Source organism: Pleurodeles waltl, chromosome 6, assembly GCF_031143425.1.
Source record: "Pleurodeles waltl isolate 20211129_DDA chromosome 6, aPleWal1.hap1.20221129, whole genome shotgun sequence".
NCBI classification, from domain to species: domain Eukaryota; kingdom Metazoa; phylum Chordata; class Amphibia; order Caudata; family Salamandridae; genus Pleurodeles; species Pleurodeles waltl.
The window spans coordinates 408,970,997-408,989,862 of NC_090445.1; positions in this window are offsets into that span (position 1 = coordinate 408,970,997).

Below are 18,866 nucleotides of genomic sequence, written 5' to 3' on the forward strand. Positions count from 1 at the left end.
CATTGCCAAGCTATTCTGCTAACCCAGCTTCAGTGAATACTGTTGAACTCATGTTGCAGGCTCTCTCGGCTGAGGTTAAAAGTAGGTTTTCTACTTCTGAAGCAAACTAGAGAAAAATACAAGGAGTATGCAAAAGCCTGGTGAAAAAACTACACTCCCTGATGTTAAGGACACATGCCCTATAGGAAGCTTTGTCAGAGTTAAGAGCTTCAACTTCACTTGATAGAGAGGAGATCAGGGATATGAAGCATAGAGAAAGAGAGTGTCAGGATAAATTAGAGGCAATTGCATTCTAGTGTAAACAGCATAGGTTACTCCAATAAGTCAAATGAAACATAATACAGTAATCATCATTACAACCAAGGCAAAGCAGATGAACAATCCCACTATTTTGTATGATTCTAAATAGTCTAGAGATTTCTGTTGAAACCCTATGTCTAGATCTGAGAGCATAGTAGTTGTAACCCGTCTGCCTGTCCGGATCTAGGGGAGTAACCCCAACTCCATACCTGAATAGAATGGCAGGGATCTCCCTGTTGTCTGGATGGCAATCCTCTCTGGAAACTAAAGAGCCAGCGCCAGGATCAGCAAAGCTGTCTGTAGTGTGGTATGTGTCCCAGGACGTTCATGACTGGAATGCCCTCTACCCTCCTTAGGCCTATGTGTTGTTTATATAATAACCCACACAGAGTTTGCTGAACAGGTGTGAGGTAATGATGTATCTCATGGATAGGAACTCGGCCGGCAATACAATTTGGCATATCATGTACCCTACGTGGCTGCGTTGGTCAAGGCACCAGGTGCACGCTGCACAACAACTGATAAAATGTGCAGCGTGAACTCTGTATTCCCAGAAAGAGGCAGCTAATTAGAATATGAAAACAATTAGCTAAAAGCAGGCTTGCTTAAACTATGAAAGTGAATAAAATGTCTATGAATGTAAAAGGCAAAGGTTGTGGAACTGGGCTAAAATAAGTGTGCCCAACTCTGGCAATAAAGGTCCCCTACAACATCCTCCCCTTGCTGGTTCAGGAGTACAGATTCTAACATCCATATAAAACTAGCATAAAACCTATAAAAAGCTGTAAAATATATGTTAGACCTGGCTTCTTTTGGTGTGTTTCCCCTGTCTTTTTGTCTTCTGACCTGTTTTTATGGTATGCTGGACTCTGTTTTTGCTGGTTTATTGTCTCTGCACACTTTACCACTGCTGATCAGTGCTAAAGTGCAAGTGCTCCCCATGTAAGTTGTATTGGTGATTGGTTTATCCATGATTGGCATATTTGATTTACTCATAAGTCCCTAGTAAAGTGCACTAGAGGTGCCCAGGGCCTGTAAATCAAATGCTACTTGTGGGTCTGCAGCACTGGTTGTGCCACCCACATGAGTAGCCCTGTAAACATGGCTCAGACCTGCCACTGCAGTGTCTGTGTGTGCAGTTTTGAACTGCCAATTCAACCTGGCAAGTGTACCCACTTGCCAGGCCCAAACCTTCCCTTTTTATACATGTAGGTCACCCTTAAGGTAGGACCTAGGTAGCCCTATGGACAGGGTGCAGTGTATGTTAAAGGTAGGAAATGTACTGATGTGTTTTACATGTCCTGACAGTGAAATACTGCCAAATTCGGTTTTCACTGTTGCAAGGCCTATCTCTCTCATAGGTTAACATAGGGACTGTCTTTAAATATCTTTGAAGTACAGTTTCCCATTGGGAGCAGATAGAGAGTTGGAGTTTGGGGTCTCTAAACTTACAATTTGAAAAGTTGGTTTTTAGATTGTCAGTTTGAAAATTACACTTTTAGAAAGTGGGTATTTTCTTGCTTAACCATTCTGTGCCTCTGCCTGCTTGTGTATTCCATGTCTGGGTCAGACTGTCAGATGGGCTTTTGTGAATTCCCTCTAGACAGTGACACAAAGGGAGCTGGGGTGTAGCCTACATGTCCTGATGAGTCTCCTGGGCTAGAGAAGCGAGGAAGGAGCTAACACTAACATTTGGATTGGCTGTGCCTGTCCTCACACAATGGAGTCTCCAACCACATGGTATTTATCTGGAGCCAGGCCTGGGCAAGGCAGGATCTTGTCAACAATAGAGACTTTCCTTTGAAGTTTGGCAACTTGAAAGGCAAACTGGGGTATATGTAGTGGACCCAAAACCCCAGATTTTCAGATTACTTCTGGAACCAAGAGGATCCTTTGCCCAGGAGGACAGCTGAAGAGCTGGAGGAGGAGTACTGCCCTTTTGCCTGTGATGGTTGACCTGCAGTTGCTGCTCCTACCTGAAAGAGGACAAAGACTGGACTTTGTGGTATATTCCTGCTTGTGAACTGTCTCCAAGGTCTTGGACTGAGCTTGCCTCTTGTTTTGAAGTCTCAGGGCCATCAAAGACTTCCTCTGCCAGCACCTGGACTCTCTGCTGAGACTCCTACCCTGTCAAGTGGTCCCCTGTCCAGTCCCTGGGCCCTTGAAAGGTGAAGCTGGTAGAACCAAGGTGGCAATCCACGCACGGGAGCTATGCGGGGAAAAGTTTGACGCACCACCTGCAACTTGGCTGTAAAAACAACATGCCACCTGCATCGCAGCTGAAATTGACACACCACCTGCACCTCAGCTGGAGAAATGACGCAACATCTGCTTGTGGCTGCTGAAATCTACGCAAACCCCACACAGCACAGATTCTTGTCCTCATGGAGCCGGATTTTGCATGCAGCATCGCTGGGCATCAAAATCAACAAGAACCTGCCAGGACCCGAGGTGCCGGTCCGGAAATCAACACATCGCTCTCTTGTGGAAGAGAAAAATGACGCATAGCCTACCCCATTGGAGAAGAAACGACGCACAGCCTCTTTGCGAGTAAGGAATCAATGCTTTGCTGACTGTTCTGATGGATGCTCGCCCATGCGGCTTTATTTTTTATGCAAACCAGGTGCTTTGTGTAAAATAAACTCAGCCATTGTTTTCTATGGAGTAAGACTCTTTTTATTTTAAAAAGTCATATCTTGACTTGTGTATGTTGGATTTTTGTCCTTTTGGTCTTGTTTGATTTAGATAAATATTGGCTATTTATCTAAACTGGTGTGGTGTCCATTTTGCACTGTTTTCACTGTATTACTGTGTGTGTTGGTACAAATACTTCACACATTGCCCTTTGAGATAAGCCTGACTGCTTGTGCCAAGCTACCAAGGGGTTGAGCAGGGGTTGTCTTAGGAGTGTAACTCCCTTACCCTCACTAGAGTGAGGGTCCCTGCTTGGACAGAGTGCAAACTGACTGTCAACCAGAGACCCCATTTCTAACATTGTTGATCAGCGGCTGGGATTGGACTTGTATTTGTACTTGACATACAGTGATTGGTGTACAGTACTGTTTTCAGTGCAGACCATTACGTGACCACATACTGTTTTTCCTCTTATATTCTCTGGTGTCCTCCTGGAGGTATTGTGACTTTTTGGACTCTGTATTTTAGTTGCACCTGTGAGGCCTTTGCAGAATGGAAGTCAACTTCTGGCACCTGCAGATCTATACAATGAGGGAGTTAAAAGTTTTCTGCAGGGAAAGGGGCCTTGCTGTGCAACGAAGGTCCCAAAGGTGGATTCCTGAGACATCCCTATTTCAGTATTAGATGAAATGCTGGAAAGCAACCATTCCAGATGATGCAGAGGAAGAGGGCTACTCTGATCAGGAGGGCAGTCTCTGAAAGGGAACCAGAGAGTGACGGATTGCTCCTAGCTCAGGAGCAGTGGATGAGAGAGCTAGATGAAGAGATCAAGAGGGCTGAGGCTCAGAGAGCCTTAGCCAAGGAAAAAGAAGTGTTTGTAGCTTGTGAACTGAGCTGTGAAGAGCTGAAGCTGGAAGCCATGAGGGCTGAATCCAGTTCAGATGGTGGCAGCAAAAGTCTTATGTCCAGTACTGAATAAGTGCACATGCCCAGAGACTTGGGCCCTCATTACAATCCTGGCGGTCGGTGTTAAAGCGGCGGTAATACCGCAAACAGGCCGGCAGAAAAAAAAATTGAATCATGACCATGGCGGAAACCGCCATCATAGACAGCCACTTTAACACTCCGACCGACACGGCGGTAGAAACAAACACCGCGGCGGTAACTGCCAACAGACAGGCGGAAGACAATGTACCGCCCACCATATCACAAGAGGCCTATCCGACACCTTTTCCAGGGCAGAACCAATGCGAACAGAAACACGGCAGAAACAGTACACAGAAGGGAAAACACTCACCTCTCGACACCCCACGAGGAACCAGGACGCCATGGAGCCCGAATTGCAGATACTGCCGATGCTGTCTTCCTTCTCTTCTATCAGGAGCAACAAAGACGGTGGCGACAACCACGGTGAGTACTGCACCTACAACACAGGGGAGGGGGGAGGGAAAAGAGAGTGACACACACATGCAACACGCAACACCCCCACCCTCACCCACAACACCAAACACACAAATACATGCAGCAACAGTACACATACACCCCCCCACACCCTGGAAGAACGCAACGACAAAAGGAAATGATTTGAACAAATTTAATCATGTGAAATCTCATTATCAATGTTCAAAATCCAGTAAATACAATTATGTACACCAACTACACAAGTCCGGATAGTGCACCAATCATTGTCCGTGGACCACTGGGCCCAAAATGCCACAGTCTCTCAAGTCTCTCCAGTGGGTGGTTTGCCCACTGCTTTATCCTGGGGAGTGCAAAGTCACAGTCTCTCAAGTCTCTCCAGTGGGTGGTTTGCCCACTGCTTTATCCTGGGAGTGCAAAGCCACAGTCTCTCAAGTCTCTCCAGTGGGTGGTTGGCCCACTGCTTTATCCTGGGGAGTGTAAAGCCACAGTCTCTCAAGTGGATAACAGTCTCCACTGGTTCTGGAGCGGGCCTGGTGCCCAGAGTGCTTCACCCTGCCAAGGACTGAGGTAGTGGATGTATCTCTCCACTGTTTCTGGAGGGGGCCTGGTGCCCAGAGTGCTTCATCCTGCCGAGGACTGAGGTAGTGGATGTATCTCTCCACTGGTTCTGGAGGGGGCCTGGTGCCCAGAGTGCTTCCTCCTGCCGAGGACTGAGGTAGTGGATGTGATTCTCCACTGGTTCTGGAGGGGGCCTGGTGCCCAGAGTGCTTCATCCTGCCAAGGACTGAGGTAGTGGATGTATCTCTCCACAGGTTCTGGAGGAGGGCTGGTACCCAGAGTGCTTCATACTGCCAAGGACTGAGGTAGTGGATGTGATTCTCCACTGGTTCTGGAGGGGGGCTGGTGCCCAGAGTGCTCCACGTGCAGTGTGGCCGGTACAATTCACTCACCAGGGTGTGCGTGGCACGACATTGGCAAGGTACAGGTAGCATGATACGCCATGGAGGCAGCGACATACCCCACACTGCTGCGGCTTCACATTCCAGCTGCAGTTGCCAACAGTGATGACATTAATGCTTCATGGAAGCTGCCCAGGGTCCAGGAACTCACCACCAGCCTCGGACAACTGACCACTGGGGATGGTAGGCATGTCAGCGGTGGTGCCACTGTCCGAGGACGTCGCGGGCTGCTGGCGGTTCTTGCAGCGGTGTCTGTGGTGGCGGTGTCTGTGATGGCGGTGCTGGCGGCGGGGTCTGTGGTGGCGGGGCATGTGTCAGCACCTGCTGAGGGAGAAAGCAGGATGTCTCCTGCAGCCTCAGAAGGCTGTCCACCGGGGAAGAGGCTGGGGACTGTCGTTGTGGCTGTAGACGTGCCAGAGGCAGTGCAGGTGGCGGTGCAGGTGGCGGTGTTCGCCACCGAACAGGTTGGCATGGATGTAGACAGAAGGTGTGACACTGGTCCCTCAGTCTGTGCCACCATGCCCTCTCCTGACCTGCCCTTCTGATTTTGGCCCTTCCCCACCTTTGATGGTGGCGCAGTTGTCTTGCCACTATCCCCTTTTGTTTTCGCTGACCCTTTGGTGGCTGGTGGTTTCGGCTTCTCCGCCCGGGATGTGGGCACCTTTTTCACCATGGCAGGTGGCGGAATGTCCTTGCCCTCCCTACGTGGCACACTGGCTGCTCTGATGGTTGGCGCACTCCATGACCCCGCAGTTGCTGGCACCACTGTGCCTGGGGATGTGGTGGCTGAGGTGCTGGGCTGGGACCTAGAAAGCCTGGCCATAGGGGAAGGACGGGGGGGAGGTGTAGGGAAGAGGTCAATGTTAGCCAGCAAAAGTTTTTAGACACACTGAGACAGGTAGATGGAGGGGGTTTGGGAGTGGAGGAAGAGGTAGTGGATGTAGGAGGTGTATGTCTGCTGAATTTGAGTGAAGGTGCTAGGGCTGGAGGCTGTTGTGAGGTGGATGGCTGTTGGGTGGGTGTGTGCCTGCGTTTGTGTACTTTGGGAGGAGGGCTCACAGACACACTGGTAGAGGACACTGGGGATGTGTGAATGGTAGTAGGGGTGGTGATTGCACATGAGCGGTGTGTGGTGATGGGCGTGCTGGTGATGGAGGTAGTGGCTGAGGATGTAGTGCATGCAGGTGTGAGTGGAGATGAGATTGGGAGGGAGGAGGGAGACGTGGAGGAGGGGGACACAGTGGAGGTAGTGGATGTTGGTATGTGTGCATGGGTATGTTGCTTGTGTGAGTGCCTGTGGGATGTGTGGTGCTTATGTTTGCCTGAGCCACTCTTGTGTGTCGATGTGTGTGCATGCTGGTCTGATGGTGTGCTTGGGATAGGCAGAGGTACAGGGAATTGGGTCTCGGTGGAGGAGGTTGGAGGGGGGAGGCCGGACACAGAGACAATGGCTGCCATCAGTGCTGAGGCCAGAGCCTGAAATGCTCTCTGTTGGGCTGTCTGGCCAGAATCAGTGCCTTCCAGGTATGCATTTGTTTGTTGAAAATGCCTCTTAACACCCTGGATGGCATTCAGAATGGTATACTGCCCAACAGTGAGGGATCTCAGGAGGTCAATAGCCTCCTCACTGAGGGCTGCAGAGCTGACTGGGGCAGGGCCTGAGGTGCCTGGGGCAAAGGAGATGCCCACCCTCTTGGGTGAGCAGGCACGGGACAGACGCTGAGGGGCTGCTGGGAGGGTGGTGCTGGTAGGGGGGGTGGCGGCTGTACCTGTTGATGCGGTGGGCATAGAGGGGCCTGCCACCGCAAGGGAGCTCCCATTAGAGGAGGAGTCACTGTCGCTGGTCTCTGTTCCTGTCCCCGCCGTGGAGCTCCCCTCGCCCTCCGTCCCACTGGTGGCTTCAAGCTCCGTAGCTTCACCCTCCAGGGCCAAGTGGGATGCAGCTCCTTCCTGCTCCGGTGCCAATGCTCCTCCGCCTGATGAAGCTATTGCACACAAGAACAGGGAGACCACAAGAAAGGGGAGGGAAAAACAGAAGAAAGACATGTTCAGTGCATGCAACACCACTACCGTTGGCGGACACAACAGACAGCGAGCAGCCCTCTGCACTACTCCATGCAATTATAGTTCCTAGATTTCTCACATGCCCATGGGGTACGAGGCCTAAGCCCAATTGCTTCTCACCTGGAAGTCACAGGAGCCTGACTAGGTGTAGATGGCTCTTACCACTAATGGGGTGGGGTGCCACATAGCCTGCCTCAAAAGGGACCTTGCCTACCAAGATCGCCCTGGCCTAGGGGAACCCACTGCCCACCTCCCCCGCCTAGAGACCTCACAATGCGCGCAGAGTCAGCTGAATGAGAGTGTACTCACCCCCTTGTGGCTGCTGTGATGCCCTCAAGCGCCCATCCAACTCAGGATAGGCCACCGCCAGGATCTGGAACATCTGGGGGGTCATGGTGCAACGGGCACCCCTCCCACGTTGGGAGGCCATCCCCAGCTGGGCCTCCACCATCTTGTTGCTCCAGCGGCGCAGGTCCTCCCATTTTTTACAGCAGTGGGTGCTCCGTCTGTGGTAGACCCCCAGGGTCCGGATGTCCTTGGCGATGGCACGCCAAATAGCCTTCTTCTGGTGGGCGCTGACCTAGAGGAATGGTACAGGGGGAAAGTACATTACTCACCCGGCCGGACCGTCATACTCATTGCCCACCAGTTCCCACCCATGCCATGACGCACATACACTCACCATCCGCACATGTAGGCCTCAGCCCCCCCATGTATCTTCCAGCCACCCCACTCAAAGCAGGCATTGCCCATTCAGCATGCTCACAGCGTACTCACCTGTTTGTCTGGAGGACTGACAAGTTGTGTGTACAGGGGGAGGACCCTATCCACTAGTTTCTCCAACTCCTCTGAAGTGAAGGCAGGGGCCCTTTCTCCAAACACATGAGCCATCGTCGCTTCCAGACACAGGTCACAGCAGCACTTGCAGTGTAGGTCCTCTCCTGTTGAAGGTCAGGTATCAAGTGGGTGAACAGACAGAAAATGGCGGTCACGTCCGCGGTGGTGCGTACTGTCACCGCCGGCGTACATCGTCATTGGTTCCTCAGACCTATAGGGCCCAATGTTAACCAATGCTGAATGGCGCCACAGTCTTTGACCGCCCACTGTGATGGTGTACAGCGCCAGTGCTGTTACCTCATATCCCCTTGTCCCACCTTACAGGTCAGGCAGCTGCCATTTCAGGGGACCACATGGCATTAATAATAACTGTGTCACACCTATCTAGGCCTGGAATACACACAGTTACAGGCACATTGTGGATTAATACATTTCTGCAAATGACATTTTGTGATACCTCAGTGTTGGCTGACTCTCTGCTCGCTGTTCTCCTCCATAGGGCATGTCTGCTGGGGCAGGTGATGAAATGGCGGCATCCTCCGGTGTACAGACTCCTGGTGGACCTGTCCACAATGGAAGAGAGACACATCATGTTCACATACAGACTTGATTGTGCAACAATCCAGGAACTGTGTGCCCAGTTGGAGCCAGACCTGATGTCAGCTATCTGCCATCCCACAGGGATACCCCCTCTAGTGCAGGTCCTGTCAGTACTCCATTTCCTGGCAAGTGATTCCTTTCAAACAACAGTGGCCATTGCATCAGGGATGTCCCAGCCAATTTTCTCTAATGTGTTGTCCAGAGTGTTGTCTGCCCTGCTGGAACACATGCACAGCTACATCGTGTTCCCTCAGATGGAGGATTTGCCCACAGTAAAAGGTGACTTCTATGCCCTGGGACATATCCCCAACATCATAGGTGCCATTGATGGGACACATGTGGCATTAGTACCCCCACGCAGGAGTGAACAGGTGTACAGAAACCGGAAGAGCTACCATTTGATGAATGTCGCAGATGGTGTGTTTGGCAGACCTGTACATCTCCCATGTGAATGCCAAGTTCCCTGGCTCAGTGCATGACGCCTACATCCTGCGGAATAGCAGCATCCATTATGTGATGGGTCAACTCCAGAGGAACCGTGTGTGGCTATTAGGTGAGCACCTGGAAGCAAGACAGTGGGAATGGTTTTCTGGGTCTGGGGTTACCATATAGGTTAGTGTGTGTCTAATATTTGGCCCTCGCCATTTGCAGGTGACTCTGGTTACCCTAACCTGTCATGGATACTGACCCCAGTGAGGAATCCCAGGACAAGGGCAGAGGAACGCTACAATGAGGCCCATGGGCGAACTAGGAGGGTGATCAAGCGGACCTGAGGGCCAGGTTCCGGTGCCTCCATATGACAGGTGGATCCCTATTCTACTCACCAAAGAAGGTGAGCCAGATCATCGTGGCCTGCTGTATGCTTCATAACTTGCCATTGCGACGACAGGTGCCTTTTCTGCAGGAGGATGATCCAGATGGCGGTGTTGTAGCAGCTGTGGAGCCTGTGGATACTGAAGACGAGGAAGCAGAGGACGAAGACATGAACAACAGGGACTCAGTGATCCAGCAATATTTCCAGTGAGACACAGGTAAGAGTACAGACCTGCCTACTACATGTACTTAAACACTACTACCTCTCTAATGTCTGTCCTTTTCACCCAGTATATGGTCACTGAGTTGTCACTTTCCCTTACGATTTCACAGATGTGGGTCTCACTGTGTGACATTTGCTTTGATTCCTCATGGACTTGAGCTGTGTGACATAGGTATGTTGACATTACAATTGAAAGAGCATTTTGTCACTGTAATTGCTAATACACTATTTTGAAATAACAGACAGACTGCAGATTGTTTTGTGTTTTGAGTGTATTTATTTAAGTGCTCAATATTGGAGGGGGTAGTGAAATGGTGAGGGGTGAGGGGTGATGGCGGAGGAATGTCCATGGCAGAGTCCAGTCTATTAGTCTCACAGGTGCATTGCCCAATTGGGCATAGGAAGTGGAGGTTGGGCAGTTTAAGTATGGACAGAGTGACAAAGTGGGACAGTAGGATGACAGTCAGGGTGGTCTCATTTCTTTGCGGGGGTCTTGGCATCGTGCTCTGTCTTTGTCCTGAATCACAGGGACCGTTTGCGGGGTGGTTCTCCCTCTGCAGGGGGTGGGGTGCTGGTGTGGTGGTCCTGTGGTGGGGTGTCCTGTCCACTAGCGCCGGCGGAGGTGGTGGGCAGTTCATCGTCCATGCTAGTGTCAGGGCCCCCTTGTAGTGCCACAGTGTCCCTCCTGGTGTTCACGAGTTCCTTCAGCACCTCTACGATGGTGCCCAGGGTGGAGCTGATGGTTCTGAGTTCCTCCCTGAAGCCCATATACTGTTCCTCCTGCAGGCGCTGGGTCTCCTGAAACTTGGCCAGTACCGTTGCCATTGTCTCCTGGGAGTGGTGGTAGGCTCCCATGATGGAGGAGAGGGCCTCGTGGAGAGTGGGTTCCCTTGGCCTGTCCGCCCCCTGTCGCACAGCAGCCCTCCCAGTTCCCCTGTGTTCCTGGGACTCCGTCCCCTGGACCGTGTGCCAACTACCACTGCCCCCAGGTCCCTGTTGTTGTTGGGGTGGTGGGTTATCCTGGGTTCCCTGTAGTGGTGGACACACAGCTGATTGACGTGTCCTGGGGACGGATGTATGGGCCCGCTGGGGGGGTGCTGTGCTGGTCTTTCCAGAGGGGGGAAGGTCTGTGATGGCCTGTGCCAGTGTGAGGGGAATCGATGCCCAGAGATCCCCGATGGGCCGTGCTGGTCATCTAGATCCAGTTGGACAGAGGTGCTGTCATCACTGTGGGCCTCTTCTGTTGGTGGTGTGGACATGTGTGGACCCTCCTGTCCGGTGACGTTGGGTAGGGGTCCTGCAGGGGTATAAAAGGATGGTTATTACATCTGTATGTGTCATGGTGTGCAATGGGTGGGTGAGCGTGTACCCCAGTGCTTGCATTCCTGTGTGGGAGCTTGTGTGATGGTGGTTTAGGGGGTTGTTTGGGTATGTGCAGTGTGCATGCTTTAGTGATGAGTGTCCATGCTCTGTTGTTGCATGTAGGGCTTGGTGTTGGGATGGGTGGTTTGTGATGTTGGGACACATGTGAGGAGTTGGGGTGCTGGGGGTGAGGGTGGGGGTATGTGATAGCATGCAGGTAGGGTGGGGGATGTAATAGTAAAGATTTGACTTACCAGAGTCCATTCCTCCGCATACTCCTGCGAGGTCCTCATGATGCAGAATTGCCAAGACCTGCTCCTCCCATGTTGTTAGTTGTGGGTGAGGAGGTGGGGGTCCGCCGTCAGTCCGCTGAACCGCCTGGTGGTGTCTTGAGACCACGGAACGCACCTTCCCCCGTAGGTCGTTCCACCTCTTCCTGATGTCCTCCCGATTTCTTGGGTGCTGTCCCACTGTGTTGACCCTGTCCACTATTCTGCGCCATAGCTCCATCTTCCTTGCAATGGTGTGCTGCACCTGTGATCCGAATAGCTGTGGCTCTACTCAGGCGATTTCCTCCTCCATGACCCTGAGCTCCTCCTCCGAGAACCTGGGGTGTCTTTGCCGTGCCATGGGGTGGTGTAGGTGATGTGTGGGGTGGATTATGTGGTGATAAGTGTGCTGATATGAAGTGGTGTGTTGTGTGAGGTGCGTGGAAGTGCTGTGGGTGATGGTATTGTGTGCCTGTGGATGCTGTTGTTCTTGCTGGTGGTGTCTCTCTCTGGCCTTCTTTCAAGATTTTTTGTCGTAGGGGTTTGTGGGTGATGTGGTTGTGTGTTTTATATTGTAATGGGTGTGTGGGAGTGGTGTGTGTATGTGTATCAGGTGTCTGTATTTGTAATTGTCCAATGTGGTTGTGTTTTGTAAAGGTGTGTGTATTTTGAGCGCGGCGGTGTGTACCGCCAATGGAATACCGCGGTTGAAAGACTGCCGCGTGGATTCGTGTGTCGTGATACTGTGGGCGTATTTCTGTTGGCGTGACGGTGTCGGTTTTGTTTTCGCCAGTTTATCACTGACCTTTGGTGTGGTGGACTTGGGTGGGTGTCTGTATTCTGGCGGATTCCGAAATGTGGTCATAATAGCTGTGGCGGTTTTCCGCGGCCGCGGCGGTGTGTTGGCGGTCTTCTGCACAGTGGTAAGCGGCTTTTACCGCCTATGTTGTTTAATGTGCACATATGAGTGGACAGTGTGTTCATACCATTATTGACAGCGGCTAATGCTTTCTCTTAGTTTTACTTATCTATTTGCCATAAACGAGCAGTAGCTTCCATTTGCGAAAGCTTCCACATTTTGTTAGATATAGCAAATAGAAATCTTTTGCAGCATGGTTTTCTAGGACCTAGCAAGAAATCTTGTAAGTCTTTGTCTTCAGAAAGGAGAGAGAGGTGTTCTCTCACAGCTGTTAATGTGGAGTATTGCAACCATTGCTAACATAATTTACCCATGCTGTATGTTGTGAAGACACCTGAATGTTGTATGGTGACATAACAAGGGTCCTGTCTGCTTGCTCTAAACCCCTATCTAACAACAATCTGACTCCACTGGCTACAATAACCAGCCATTGAAACCTGAAACCTGAAAGTGATGAATTAAATGTACCATTCTCAATCATGCCATTGAGCTGTTCTTCTGAAAAATTCACAACATTTTACAAATTGTCAAATGTAGCTATTGCGGGAATTCCCAGGCATATTCATTTTTTTACTTTTGCTAACTCAAGGCAGGTTGTTTGCTGAACAGTGTAATTCAAGAAAATCATTTGTAGTGGAATTAAACATGCATTAAATAAGGCTTCTATGCCATGACCCCCTGCCAATGTTTTGTTCTCCAAACCATTTTAAGTCAATTCAGCTTTTCCATTAATCATTGCCTTGTATGGCCAACTGGGGAAAAATGAGTCTGAAAAAATTAATTTAGTATTTGTGAACAGTACTTTCTTGCTTTTGTTATAGGTAATTTGAAATAATATGTCTCAGCATTTGTAGCATCATGACCACAAAAATAGGTAGATTTCTGCACGTATATTTTGGAACTCCCTACTGGTGGAGTCGGACAATGTTACCATTGTGGATAACTAAGAACAATTGTGGGAGTACTAGCTCTATGTAAATAATTATGTCCATAATAATGGTAACAGAACATTTTACCATAATCTTCAGTGTTCATGTACATATCCTCACTTTCAAATACAGTATAATATTCATGCTCAGAAAGCATAGAATCAACTGTCTCAACATCCGAGTCATCAGAAACAATTCAGGTGTAATAATGTAATTCATGGAAATTTTAAATACTTATGGAATCTGTATCATTTCAGTCAGGCCAAATATGTCAAAAGGAACTTTATCCCAAACAATCCCATCAGGAACACCAGAAATGATTTATAGGGACGCATCTTTTTGCACTTTGTGGGAGGACAAATAGGGGGTTATTCTAACTTTGGAGGAGTGTTAATCCGTCCCAAAAGTGACGGTAAAGTGACGGATATACCACCAGCCGTATTACGAGTTCCATAGGATATAATGGACTTGTAATACGGCTGGTGGTAAATCCCTCACTTTTCCGTCACTTTTGGGACGGATTAACACCTCCTCCAAAGTTAGAATAACCCCCATAATGCTTTAAAACCTCATCCACCAGGAAGGTAATAGCCATGTATAAGCACAAAGAAAACAATAATAAATCCAATCTATAGAAGGAAAGTAAGCAATGCTAATGTAATCCACTGGTAATACCATGGACCAATCATATAGTTATATTTTAGCCAGTTAAAATGCGCTGAGGCAGTACAATCATCTATGTTGGCAAAATATCCAGAAGTAATCTGTACAAAGAGTTGAGCCAGTGCAGGTGAAAGTGCACTGGTAGATGTATCCAATGGTGGTTTGTCGTAGACATTCCTATCAATTTGTGTTGCATTTGTAAATTGCAGATTAACATTTTGGACATTTCTTGTTGATGTAGCGGTAAATGGAGTAAAAAAGGTTAATTCTCCACCCTCCCAACCCCAGTAAAACAGTTTCAGCATTGTTGAATGCTTTAAGAGGCAAAGGAACTACCCAGGAATCCTTATGCTGTACTGTGCAGGATCAGCCACATGATGCAACATTATTTGATCAATAGAGACAAAGTGGTTGTTTGTGGAGCCAGGCAGCGGTGGTAGAATAATAGTTCTTGTACCTTGTATTCCAAGATCTGGCACCAGTGACTGGTAGGCTGGGTAAACTCCTTTCTCACAGGTATCTTTTCTCGAACCAGATCACCAATTTTTGGAATCCAGCCTGTGAAAGTTGTGGAATCCCTCATTCCTAAAGGGGCCGCATGGCTGAGGAATGTTTGTCTCAGAATTGTTGTAATTGTTGCAAGACAATGACACGTTCATTTATGTCAAAAGGTGTTTCTGCTAAACAGGACCTCATGAGTGGGGTGGGGGGATAAGGCCTCCCAAGACATTTTGGCAGATTGTTTAATGCTCTCTGGACACCATACAAGTGATGGATCCAACTACGACCTGAGCCAGCACTCTGGCTGTTCAGGATTGCTTTGAGTCCTGTTTTTTTCTTTCCACAACCAACTTTCCCTCAGGATGGTATGGATTGGAATAATGCACCCAAAGTTCCCATGGCATCCCTGTATTCCCTAGAGGCAAACGAAGGGCCCTGGTCTGAGTAGAATGCTGCGACTGCAAATGTCCTAATAAAGACGTGCAAATCTTTTTTTTACCAGTGCGAGTGTCAGACGATCTTTGTGGCCACACCCATAGGAATCTGAAGCAAGAGCCTACTGCAAGTAATATGTATTTGTATGCAGCATCTGAATTTAAGGGACCACTATTGTCCAGGTACACACACGGCATAGGCTTGTTTGATATTAGGTGGTGTTAGAAATGGGGTCTTTGGTTGGCAGTCAGGTTACCCCCTGTCTAAGCAAGGAACCTCACTCTAGCCAGGGTAAAGGAGAATTACACTCAGTTAACCCCCGCTCACCTCCTTGGTAGCTTGGCATGAGCAGGCAGGCTTAACTTCAGAAGAAATGTGTAAAGTATTTGTACCAACACACACAGTAATTCAGTGAATATTTATGTAAACAAATCAAGACCAAATTGACAAAAATCCAACATACACAAGTCAAGTTATGAATTTTCAAAGAATAAGACTCTTAAATCCTTTAGATAACAGTGAGAACGTTGTTAGCGTACAAACGTTCCTGGCTAGCTTCAAAATAACACTGCATGGGCGAGTGTGCATCGGAAAAGGCCAGCGATGCGTCCTTTTCTCACTTGCAAGCGAGACCGTGCATCATTCCTCATCCGGTCAGGTCGAAGTGCATTGTTTCCCCTCTCTCGCAAGAAAGCGATGCATCGATTCTGACAGGCACCTGAAGTCCAGGCAGGCTTTGTGTTGTTTTTCCACACCCAGCGATGTTGCATTGAAAATCCGGTCACACTGTATCACAAAACCACTCTGCGTGGGGTTTATGAGTTATCAGCCTCTGTAAGTGGGTATTGCGCTCGTTTCTCCAGCCACGTTGCGTCGATCTTTCAGCCGCGATGCAGGTGGAGCATTAATTTCAGCCGCGAAGCTGGCGGTGCATGGTTTATCAGCCACGTCACCGAAGGTGCGTCGAAAATTTCCCCGGATGGCGGACTGGGTGGATTTTCAATCTTGGTCTGCCAGCTTCACCTTTCAAGGGCCCGGGAACTGGACAGGACACCCCTTGGCTGGGCAGGAGTCTCAGCAGAGAGTCACAGGAAGTCTTTGATGGCCCTGAGACTTCAACAACAGGAGGCAAGCTCAGTTCAAGCCCTTGGAGATTCTTCACAAGCAGGATTGCTCAACAAAGTCCAGTCTTTGTCCCCTTCCACAGGCAGAAGAAGCAACTGCGGGATAGCTCCACAAAGCACAGTCACAGGCAGGGCAGCACTTCTCAGCTCTTCAGCTCTTCTCCTTTGCAGAGGTTCCTCTTAATTCCAGAAGTGATCTAATTTTCAGGGGTTTAGGTGCTCTTCTTATACCCCTTTCTGCTTTTGAAGTAGGCCTACTTCAAAGAAAAGTCTCTCTTGCTTGTGAGATCCTTCCTTGCCCAGGCCAGGCCCCAGACACACACCAGGGGGGTTGGAGACTGCATTGTGTGAGGGCAGGCACAGCCCTTTCAGGTGTAAGTGACCACTCCTTCCCTGCCTGCTAGCACAGGTGGCTCATCAGTACATGCAGGCTACACCCCAGCTCTCTTTGTGTCACTGTCTAGAGAGAGGTGCAGACAGCCCAACTATCAAACTAACCCAGATAAGAAATCCACAAACAGGCAGAGTTACAGAATGCTTTAACAAGAAAATTCCTGCTTTCTAAAAGTGGCATTTTCAAACACACAATCGCAAAACCAACTTAACTAAAAGATGTATTTTTAAATTGTGAGTTCAGAGACCCCAAACTCCATATGTCCATCTACTCCCAGAGGGACCCTGCGCTTTAATAATATTTAAAGGCAGTCCCCATGTTAACCTACGTGGAAGATAGACCTTGCACAGTGAAAACTGAATTTGGCAGTATTTCACTGTCAGGACAAATAAAACACATTAGTATATGTCCTACCTTAAACATACACCGCACCCTGCCCCTAGTGCCTACCTTAGGGGAGCCTTACATGTACGAAAAGGGAAGGTTTAGGCCTGGCAAGGGGGTACACTTGCCAAGTCGAATTGGCAGGTTAAAACTGCAAACACAGACTCTGCAGTGGAAGGTCTGATTCATGTATACAGGACTACTAATGTGGGTGGCACAACCTGTGCTGCAGGCTCACTAGTAGCATTTGATTTACAGCCCCTGTGCACCTCTTGTGCACTGTACTAGAGACTTACCTGTAAATCAAATATGCCAGTCATGTAAAGCCAATTAACAATACAATTTACAAATGCACTTTAGCACTGGTTATGAGTGGTAAAGTCCCCAGAGTCCTATGGCCAACAACAAAAGGTCAGAAAAAATAGAAGGAACAAGGCAAAAAGATTGGAGATGACCCTGCAAAAGGGAAAAAGTCCAACAGGTGGTGTGTCTGCAGTGGGCGTTTTGTGATGGATCCCTTTATTTGTTTACAGGTGTCACAACTAAGGGCATACTGTTTGGCCTTTTTATAAGGCTGTGCCACCAAAAGTGCTTTTGTAAAAGAGAAATGGTAGCTGCCACACCAGCATGAGCAGAAGCAACACCCTCATGAGCTGCTTTGATCAGTTATAGCTTACAGTCTTGGTTGGGGATCACACAATCCCCCACCCTTGGTATGGTTACAAAGGCAATGTTTTGGGCGCTTAAGTGGTGGGAATAATTTTTGGGGTATGCTTTTGATAAAGGCTTGCTGTCATTTGAGGCATTCACAGCAGACAGAATGTCATCATCTACCCTCACCTGAGAATGAGTTGTTGCAGCAACAGTTGCTGAAACAACTGCAGATTTGGCTGCTTCATCAGCCAGTGGATTTCCTACAATATGTAGTCCAACATGTTGGGAACCCAGTGTATGTATTACATAAGCCCGTGGTTTAAGTTTGTCCTTAAGATCTGCCGCTCTCACCCACAAAAATGTGTGTATTGTGGTGTTTTCTTTTTAATCTCTGAACCCATTTAGGCACCAGAAGTGTAGGTTTTTATTGAAGAACTGGACACAATAACAGGAATCACATTGAATAAGTGTAGGAATTTCAGGATCCGTATTTTCCAGTGCCAACATCAGTGCTTTGAGTTCAGCAAGTTGTGTTGTGCAATCCTCTAGGAATTGGATGTTGGTTTGTTGATGGTGGAATTCACTACTCATAACTCCACAGTCAGCTGCACAAGCTGCTGAGTATTTGTGTTTGGTACCTACGGTTGGTTGAGCTTAAACATCAGTATAAATGATAATTCTGTAATGATCAAGAGGCATAACACTAGTGGGCATGAGGTACTCAAGTTCATACTGGAGATATTATTGGGTTTGTAGTTTTGGATTAAAACCATAATCAACATCCGTGGCAGTCAAAGAGGTATTCTGCTGTATCCATCTAGGATGTAAAGCTTTTGCATTTGGAACACTGGCTTTGGTAGCAGCCTCAAAAGCTGGTACTGGGGACAAAACAATAGTGTGTTTTCCCTCGGCTAGTGGTCTCCCCTTGATGACAGCCATCTGTACTACAGTAAATATTTTTTTGTTGGTTCAAAACGCATATCTGCATTTGAGTATAAGTGTGATTTGTATGCAATTGGTACTTTGTCACCTTCATTGAATGTAACATATTTGAATCCCAAGGCACCCGGAAATATCTGGATCACCAAGTTTGTTTTATTTACACATGTGTGTAAATGTTTTGCTTCAAGCATGTCAATTTGTATTGATCTGAGGATTTGTGTATGTTGTGGTCTCCAATGTTTATTTGAGAAATCTGGATGAATAAAGTCATAAAGGGGTTTTCTGCTCTGTGCATAGTCGCTAATGTATATTGTGCCAAAGTTAAAGAATCCTAAAAAGGATTGCAGATTTTGATGGTATTTGGTGGTTGTAATTATGCACACTTTTCTAGGCAGTGTGGTGCAAGAATTTTCACCTCATTTGAAGGCTCGTATCCCA